This window comes from Eumetopias jubatus, unplaced genomic scaffold (assembly GCF_037043125.1).
Source record: "Eumetopias jubatus isolate StellerSeaLion01/CBP00866 unplaced genomic scaffold, mEumJub1_p1.0 scaffold_1, whole genome shotgun sequence".
Classification (NCBI taxonomy): domain Eukaryota; kingdom Metazoa; phylum Chordata; class Mammalia; order Carnivora; family Otariidae; genus Eumetopias; species Eumetopias jubatus.
Genome location: NW_028274807.1, coordinates 70,781,845 through 70,790,490, shown reverse-complemented (window position 1 = coordinate 70,790,490; position 8,646 = coordinate 70,781,845). Strand labels below are relative to the sequence as shown.

Here is an 8,646-nt window from a genome sequence, read left to right as displayed (position 1 = left end):
TGAAGTCCCAAAATTCATTTTACTTTTGTTTCCCTTGCATCATGGGACCTACCTAGAAAAATGTTGCTAAGGCCGATGTCAGAGAAGTTACTGCCTGTGCTCCCTTCTAGGATTTTTATGGTCTCAGGTCTCATATTTAGGTCTTCAATCCATTTTGAATTTCTTGCCTTAGAGATTTTGAGGAGTGGCGAACCATTGCCTATGAGCTCTGCTGACCCAGAAACTCTTCTCCAAGGTTACATCCAAGGGTCAAGTTGGAGCAGACTTAGGGAATGGGTAGGACATGCATTTTTCCAATCAGGAGAGATTCCACCTTTGGAAGAGTCATCCACTCAGGTAATCTTTATTAATAATCCCCTTTTATGTGTCCTGCACATTAGAAAAAAGAAAAAAGACACAAATTGCTTTGTGATGGACTTTCAGAGTGCCATGAACTTCTTGATCATAGGTTCATGGATGAATTTTTTTTTGTGTGCCTGATATGTATAACATTCTCTGCTAGTTCTTGCCAAGAGGTCAGAGGAATAATGGAATTAATAATAGCCACCATGAGAGGGGTGCCAGGCACTATGCTAAGAGCTTTGTGTGCATTATCGCATAGCTCCTATTCTCAAGGAGCTTTAATCTAGTGGAGAAGGCAAAATATTTACAGTGTCTGCCGCATCCCGAGTGAGAAATGCAGGCAACCACACTAGGAGAGTCAGAGAAGGGATCTTCAATTCTGTTCTTTCCCATCAGAGCTAGAGGTTTGAAGTGTCCTGGAGGGTTGGCTAGCATCTCTTGTAGCCTGTTGATCTATGTTTCTGTGTGGCATTATTATACTTGGAACATCCATCCTAAGAAAACAAGAGGGATGCCTGGGTGGCTCAGTCAGCTAAGTGTCTGCCTTCGGCTCAGGTCATGATCCCAGCATCTCGGGATCGAGTCCCGCGTCAGGCTCCCTGCTCAGCGGGTAGCCTGCTTCTCCCTCTGCCTGCCGCTCCCCCTGCTTGTGCTCACTCTCTCTCTCTTTCTGAGAAATAAATAAATAAAATCTTTAAAAAACAAACAAAAAAACAAGAGCAAGTCCTTCCTGCTCCAAAAACCAAGCAAATTCTTTGCTCCCTAAAATATTCATTCATAGTGGTAATAATGATGATGTTAATGAAAAAACTAAATAAAAATCAAATGAAAGAGAACAAAGGCTCTCTTCCAGGCCTTTTTCTTCTTGCGGTATGCATTTTCTATTTACCTGTGTGTACCCACCTCTGTGTCTACCTATATGCTGATAACTCCTGGATTATAATCTCTAGCGCCAACATTCTCTCTCAAGATCCTCCCAAGAAGATCCAGACTTATATTTTTAACTGTCTGCTGGTCAATCAACTCCTCCCAGAGTGGCTGCAACACAATGTAGCCTAAACTGAATTCTTATCCTTTGTCCTAGCCGGTTTCTCTCCTTGTTTGGCTATCACCGTTAATGGCATGCCTACATCCAGGCAGTCCAGCCCCTGAAGACCACCACTCATACCCAACTGGTCACCCATTTCTGCTGATTCTAATTCAGAAATATTTCTTTTCTTTTTTAAAAAAGATTTTTATTTATTTATTTTAGAGAGAGGGTGTGTGTGCAGGTGAGCAGGGTCGGGGGGAGCTCGGGGGGCAGAGGGAGAGAAAACTCCAGCAGACTTCCCACTGAGTGTGGAGCCTGACATGGGGCTCGATCTCACGAGCCTGAGATCACACCCTGAGCTGAATTCAAGAGTCGGACGCTTAATGGACTAAGCTACCCAGGCACCCGAACTTGGAAATATTTCTTGAATCCAAACCTACTCTTTATCCTTTCTGCGACTGCCCTGGGTCTAGATTCATCCACTCACGTCTGGACCTTTTCAGTAGCCACCTTAAACAGGGCTGTCTCCCATGTCGATTCCACCCAGCAGCAGGGGCATCTTTCTAAAATGCATGTTGGATGGTCTCACCCCCTGCTTAAAGTCTTTCATGGCTTGCCATCGCCTTTCTTACTTTAAAATCAGATTCAACAGGTTGGGGGGGCGGTCCTCAGAGGTCCCTAAGGACAGCTTGGTGGGCCTCCAGGCACTCCATCCCCTCCTTATCCCAAGCGATTCCACTTGTAAATGTTTTATACATTAAGGTTCTTCACAGAATTTATTTTGAGGAAGGCAGCGGCTACCCCTCAAAAAAAGTCCTTGGAAAACCAAGGGTCTTGATGGCTATGTGGAGACAAGCCAGTTTGTTGGCAAATAGCACCAGCAGCTCTCCCTCTCATCTGGAGCAAGCTGAAAGGACCTAAGACTTTCAGCTCAAATCAATGCTGCTCTGCAGCTGAAAACAGCAATTTTTCATGCCAGCAAGACTGTACCCTGACTGCATAGCTCAGGATCAGACCCCCTCCCATGCAGGCTGCTTGAGGCCGAGGGGATCATGTACTTCCTCTGGAACGCAACCAATGGTGCATCCAGCCCTGCCCTAGCCAAGCACATCCCCTTTGGGATGCTGAGAGTTTGGGGGACTATGTGCTTTTTCTTTGAGCCTGTTCCATGTGTTGTGGAGTCTGTACCCATCTCCTGCTCAACTGTATAACAAAGCCAAGTTTAGTGTCAAGCAGGGCTCCAGCATTTCCGAGGAGACCTGAGGTGAAAGCAAGGAGCTGGGCACTTCTCAACTGGAGGAGAAAGTCCAGATGCCTCATGTAGCCTAACCGTGCCTATCGCCTCTCTTCATTGTTACCTTCCATAGTTCAACATGTGGCTGCAAATGGGTTTCATCCAGTCTTTTTTTTTTTTTTGGAAGAGAACTTTTGTTAATTTTATGTTCAGAAAATTCAACATGTACACTCAGCCCAGTTTGGTGGCCATTTCTCTAGCCTTTGTCTTTTCCAACTTGCCAATGTGAGCCACCGACCTTGGACCCAGGACGTTGCCTCTCCAGTGATGGTGGATCTCATTATATCTGCCATTGTAATTGGTCCTGATGGCTTCCCCCAGCTTAGCCAGAGCTCCCCTGTCTTCCGAGTTAACCTGTGTGAAGGCGACAGTGGTGCAGGTCTTCCTGTGGACCAGACGCCCCAGCCTGGCCTTCCCCTTGATAATGCAATAGGCAGCCCCCGTCTCATGACCCAGGGCGGGCCGGAAGACAACAAGCTCAGTGGGACCCACGTCATGTGCAATCACTACCAGCTGCGTCTGCTTGTTTTCCACCAAGGTGGTGACAGTATTAACCCCAGCTCAAAAGACAGGTCGCTTCCTAGTGGGGACATCCGCTCTGCCGACAACTTTCTTCTCAGCCCAGGCCAACAATCTCGGCTTCTTCTCTTGCTCTGTCTCTGGTCTGTATCTGTGGGCCAGCTTAGGCAGTTGAGTAGCTGTTCACCGAGTCCTGGGTGAACTGGTTAATCCCGGGAGGCACTTCTAGACGTTTATAGAGAATAGCCCTTTGCTGCTGTAGCCAGATGTAGCGGGGCCATTTGTCAAATGAGGTCCCTTTTGGGCTGGATGTCTTGTCTGATGCCAGGATTCTTGGGCCTTTTCTCAGACCGGGGACTGACCCTCTCCTTGGCCTCCCGCTTCTTTACAATAGCAGGGGCTGGGGCCAACTTCTTCCCCTCAAGCCTTCTTTCCTTTCAAAGTCTTGGGAGAGAGTGGGTTTCATCCAGTCCAATCTGCTCACAATTTCCCTAAACACAGAACAAATGTTCCCCACTCTGTACTCCCTGTACAGTAGGGTTGTACAAGTAAGACCTCCCTTACTTGCAATGGTCTCTCCTCTGCCTACCCAACCCACCCCATCCCCAAGGCTTGGGCCCCCCTCTGCTGGGAAGCCTCCCCAGCGAGATCTCCACCTGTGGTGTTTTCCACTCTGCTTCGGGTTCTCTGCCCAGGCGACAGCCCGACCATCTGGCCCTTTACCTCGGTGGCTGGGCCTGGCCAAGCAGTGAGCTAGGGCCTCCCCTGCTTCTCCTGGCCCCAGCACATGACAGGGAGGGGATTTCCTTTGGGGCCTTAACTAGGAATTGTTCTCTTGCCCCACGTCAGGTGGCTGCTGGGGGAGAGTCTTCAGTAGTTTCATTTCCCTCGTTTGGAATGTAGTTTTTAAGAACCAAAAGTCAAAAACGGAAAGAGGAGAGGCCACCACCCACATTGGAACCACTCAACCCCTCATGATGCCAGTCCTGGAAGAGCTTCGGGGTCAATGCCAAACTGAGGGCAAGTGAGGCTGTCCTGGCCGAAGGTCCTGCTTGGCGTGTATACTCCTCTGCTCCAACCATCCTGGGGAGCCGGTGGGTCTCACATCGTCAGGTCAGCTCCTCTTGCTCTTTGTTGCCCACCAGGTGGGGACTCACACAGTTCACAAAACTCTCCCAGAGAACGAGACCATCAGCCACTAATTCCAGTGACTGGCCTTTGTGTGGACACTGCCTCTTCCTTTTCCGGAAACACTGACAGTATCAACATATGATCAGAGATTTCATGTAGTGCAAAGATGACAAGATTCTGGCAGAAATCTCCTGTCAGTGCCCGGGTGCAGGGAGCCCTGGGACGTTGAGTGGGGAGGCACGCACACAGTAGGCACGGTTCGGCTCAGGGCAGAGCTGGGGGGGGGGGCTCATGGACGGGCAGGAACGAGGCACTGGAGGAGTCATGGGAGAAGCACGAATGACTAGTGGGTGACTCCAGAGGAAGCTTTGTGGAAGAGGCAGCATGCGAACTGCGTCCTTCCGAGATGGGACTGGGCTTGGGGTCAAAGACTAAAGAAGAGATAAGGAAGATGGTGCGTGAGAGAAAGCCACGTCAAGGAGAGACGGGAGGAGAGATGATGGTAGGACTCTAACCCTGTAGAGTTCTGTCCAGTGCTGCCCACGGCCAGGTCTTATCCTGGTCCTGCCTGTCCTGGGGCTGGGGGTCCTGGCAGGTAGGGACTATGGTTTGTTCACCTTGGTGTGCGTCCCCAGTAACACCTGGTCTAGCACCTCGTGGGTGCCCAGCAAACTTTTTTCTTTTTTCTTTTTTTATTGAAGTGTAGTTGGCATACAATACAGATAATATTGTATTCATTTCAGGGGTACAACATAGTCATTCATCATCTATATACATTAAGAAGTGATCACTGTGATAAACCTAGCTACCACCTGTCACCATACAGGGTTGTTACACTATTATTAACTATATTCCCTATGCCGTATACGTCATCTCCCTGATTTATTTATCTTGTATCTGGAAGTTTGTGCCTTTTAGTCCCCTTCTCTTAGCTTACCCACCCCCCCCCCACCCCCTTCCCTCTGGCAACCACCAGATTTTCTGTATGAGTCTCTTTCTCTTTGTTTGTTTTGTTTTTTAGCAACAAGAATTTCTTACATGAAGGAAGGTTAAAGTGTCATTTGCTCCGGAGCAGCTGGAGAGGTTGAAGTTTTGAGAAAAATCACTTGTTGGTCATTGAGAAATCCTTTTTCATAATTGATGACTATAAATCTGAGTCCTTACCCAGGGTTCAAGGCCTTGCATGATCTGGTCCCGTTGGGGAATGTGATCAAAAAAGACATGACCACTGATCGCCCCATGAGCTGGACCTGGGTGCTTGCAGGCTCCTCACCACCGCCCCCCCCCCCCCCCCCGTCCTGGGAATGCGGGTTCCACTTGTCTTTCCTACTCCCAGAGGCTGCTCCAAGGACAGAGCCTTGAGTTGGCGACACGATGTTGAAAACACCTGCGGGGTATATGTGACTGAGCCCTGTTAGGTCCTCTTTATAAACTTTTAGGATCGGAGGGCGGGTCCAGGGATCTATTCATCTTGCTGCCGCCCAAGACAAGCCTGGTATGTAAGTTCCCTTTGCTATTATTAAAACTGCCGCCTGCCAAGCCGTCTTCTGCCCAGGTACATTTTCTCTCAACAACTCTGTGAAGTAGGTGGTCACAGACTTAATTTACAAAAGAGAAAATCACGCTCAGGTTGATCACGTGTTTTGCCCGAGGCCACAGAGTAAAAAGTGTCAGTACCAAGTTGTTTTTAGTAACAGTTAGTGGTTTTTTTAAAAAAAATTCTGATTGTAAAAGCATTACGTAGATACTGGAAAAGCTAAAGAGAACAAAGTCAACCACAGAGGCATAATACAGAGACAGCTCCCTATTAACATTATGGTGTGCTGCCTCCCGAGCTTTTCCCATGCATAAGTAGTATTTTTTAATATAAAGTTCAGATTCCATGTGCTCTTTTTACATAAATAATTTATAACAATACGCTGGAGTTGTTTTCCTCTGTCCTTAAGTTTCCACGGATATGATTTTGATTAGCTCCATAGCATTCTGTCACATGTTTGTCTATAATTAATTATCCAGTCCTCTTTCGTGTGGCATTATAGCACAGGTGCAAAATAATTGGTCCTCATCCCAAAATCCTGGGGCCAAAAGTGTTTCAAAAACCATAATTTTTCAGGGCACCTGGGTGGCTCAGATGGTTGGGCATCTATCTGCCTTCGGCTCAGGTTATGGTCCCAGGGTCCTGCGATCAAGTCCCACATCGAAGCCTGCTTCTCCCTCTTCCTCTGCTGTTCCCCCTGCTTGTGCTCTCTGTGTCAAATAAATAAATAAAATCTTTTAAAATAAATAAATAAATAAAATAAAATAAAAATACTTTTTAAAAAAATCATAATTTTTCATGATTTACAAGGGTAACACAGTGCATATGCCAGATAATTCTTTCAACAGGGTCTAGACCCGCACCCCCAAATCACCACATTAATATTTTGGCAACAAACTTACATATCCACATTCAGTGGGCAAAGGATAAAGTGAACAAAATAGGCTTTTGTCAGCTCAGGTCGGGTTTTGCAACCAAGTAAGTTTGTGCCAAACTCACCAAAAAAATCGTTGGTTTTCAGAGTTTTTTGGATTTCAGAATGGTGGACTCCCATCAGGATTCGAAGCCTGGCTTGTCCCACAGCCTGACGGGGTTTTCCAACAGTTAATGGCATTCTAGAATGGCAGCAGAAGGAAAGGCATAACCATGAAATAAGGTTCTGGCTGCCCAGGGACACAAAAGAATCCAAAAAAAAAAAAAAAAAAAAGAGATGGTGTGAGGATTCCTCAAACAGGGAGGGGTGCACGCCTGAAGGCCAGCTGTAGGGCAAAGAGCAGGTTCCTTAGAAGTGCGGGAGTGCTTGGGAGAGAAGGAAGTGCTGCTTATGGAGACCAAAGGGGCCTTGGCAGTGGGGCCAAGTGCAAAGTGCCACAGAGCACTAGTCAAAAGTGCTACACTCACACACCACACACACACAGACACACACACACACACACACACACCCAGACCCAGACCCAGAAGCTCTACATGTTAAAAAGATTACCACATGGGTCCCCTTGCCAGGGCTCCTGAGACCCTTGGAGAGAGGAAAGAAGGGCAGAAGGCTCAGAAGCCGCCTGTTGTGGAAGAAGGGGCACAACCTTGTTGATTTCATAGAGGAGTAGAGCCATGGGCCCCATTCTCCTCCCTGTTCCTGTGTCAAGTGTGGTTTGGTGTCAAGTGGTAGCAGGTTCAGCCACAGCCAAGGGAGGTAGTGGGTAGAGGCACCCAGAGAGCGAGAGGCCCTGTGGTGGGCGCCCTAAATCTGGAGAGTGATTTGCTACAGCTGCTTTCAGCTGGGGAACAGAATGAATGGTGGGGACTGGGGCTTCTGGGGTGTGCAAGGCATGCTGGGAAGTGTGGGTTGTAATTGGCAGTTGGGCAGTTTAGCCACAGGCTGGGGGCAGGGTGGGGTCCACAGAGGAGGGGAAGCTGGTGAACCGGAAACAGGGAAGAGAGATTTTTTTTTTTCCTCACATCAGCACAACAGAGGATGATTGACCTATCAGAACCAATTATTATTAGCCTAGCCCTGAGCGCAAAGGCTGAGTTTAGGCCTTTTGCCACTCTGAAGGACTTTCTTCCTCTTCATTGCTTCTCACCATAGTTACCAAGATCTGTTGCAGCCACGATGCATGTCCCACACACATCTTGCAAATTCCGTCCTTCAGGAATCTCCTCTACCAGGTTATTGTCACTACCCTCTTAGTGATTTCACTACTCACCTCCCCAAAAACCTGCCCCAATTAATCCTATTCACTTTATTATCTCTACTTATGTAAAATACCACCTAATTCTTCCAACTGTCAACATCTTAATGCTTGAAACATTATACTAAGTGACAGAGTGACATAGTATTTGACCACACTACCTTGAAAGAGTGCAGTTTCTCTGTAGCTGTGGAGTATTTTGAGTATATATATTTAACTTTCCAAAGTAAAAATATTTCCTTCCTCTCCCTTTAACATCTATTTAAATGTTTTTAAATGTTATGCTTTGGAGAGTTTGAAGTTATAGATTTTTTTAATTTATCATTCCAATTTTAGTATATGTGCTGCTGCAGGGAGTGCTATAGATTTCTTATTTAAAATACAATTATCCAGGGCGCCTGGGTGTCTCAGTCGTTAAGCGTCTGCCTTCAGCTCCGGTGGTGATCCCAGGGTCTTGGGATGGAGCCCCGCATCGGGCTCCCTGGGCTCCCTGCTCAGCGGGAAGCCTGCTTCTCTCTGGCCCCCTCTGCCTGTCATTCCCCCTGCTTGTGTTCTCTCTGTCAAATAAATAAATAAAATCTTAAAAAATTATATAAAAAGAAAC

The 8,646-nt window shown here is 47.3% G+C and overlaps 1 long non-coding RNA gene and 1 pseudogene across 1 annotated transcript; both read right to left on the bottom strand.

Annotated features, from left to right (window-relative positions):
* Positions 1-2,837: 2,837 nt before the first annotated feature.
* Positions 2,838-5,501, bottom strand: LOC114207075 (large ribosomal subunit protein eL8 pseudogene; annotated as a pseudogene).
* A 119-nt stretch (positions 5,502-5,620) lies between these two features.
* Positions 5,621-7,477, bottom strand: LOC114206943 (uncharacterized). The gene is made up of 3 exons (XR_003608757.2): positions 7,337-7,477; positions 6,853-6,968; positions 5,621-6,563 (listed from the first exon to the last, which is right to left on the bottom strand). It is a non-coding gene; the product is annotated as an uncharacterized LOC114206943 (long non-coding RNA).
* Positions 7,478-8,646: the final 1,169 nt, after the last annotated feature.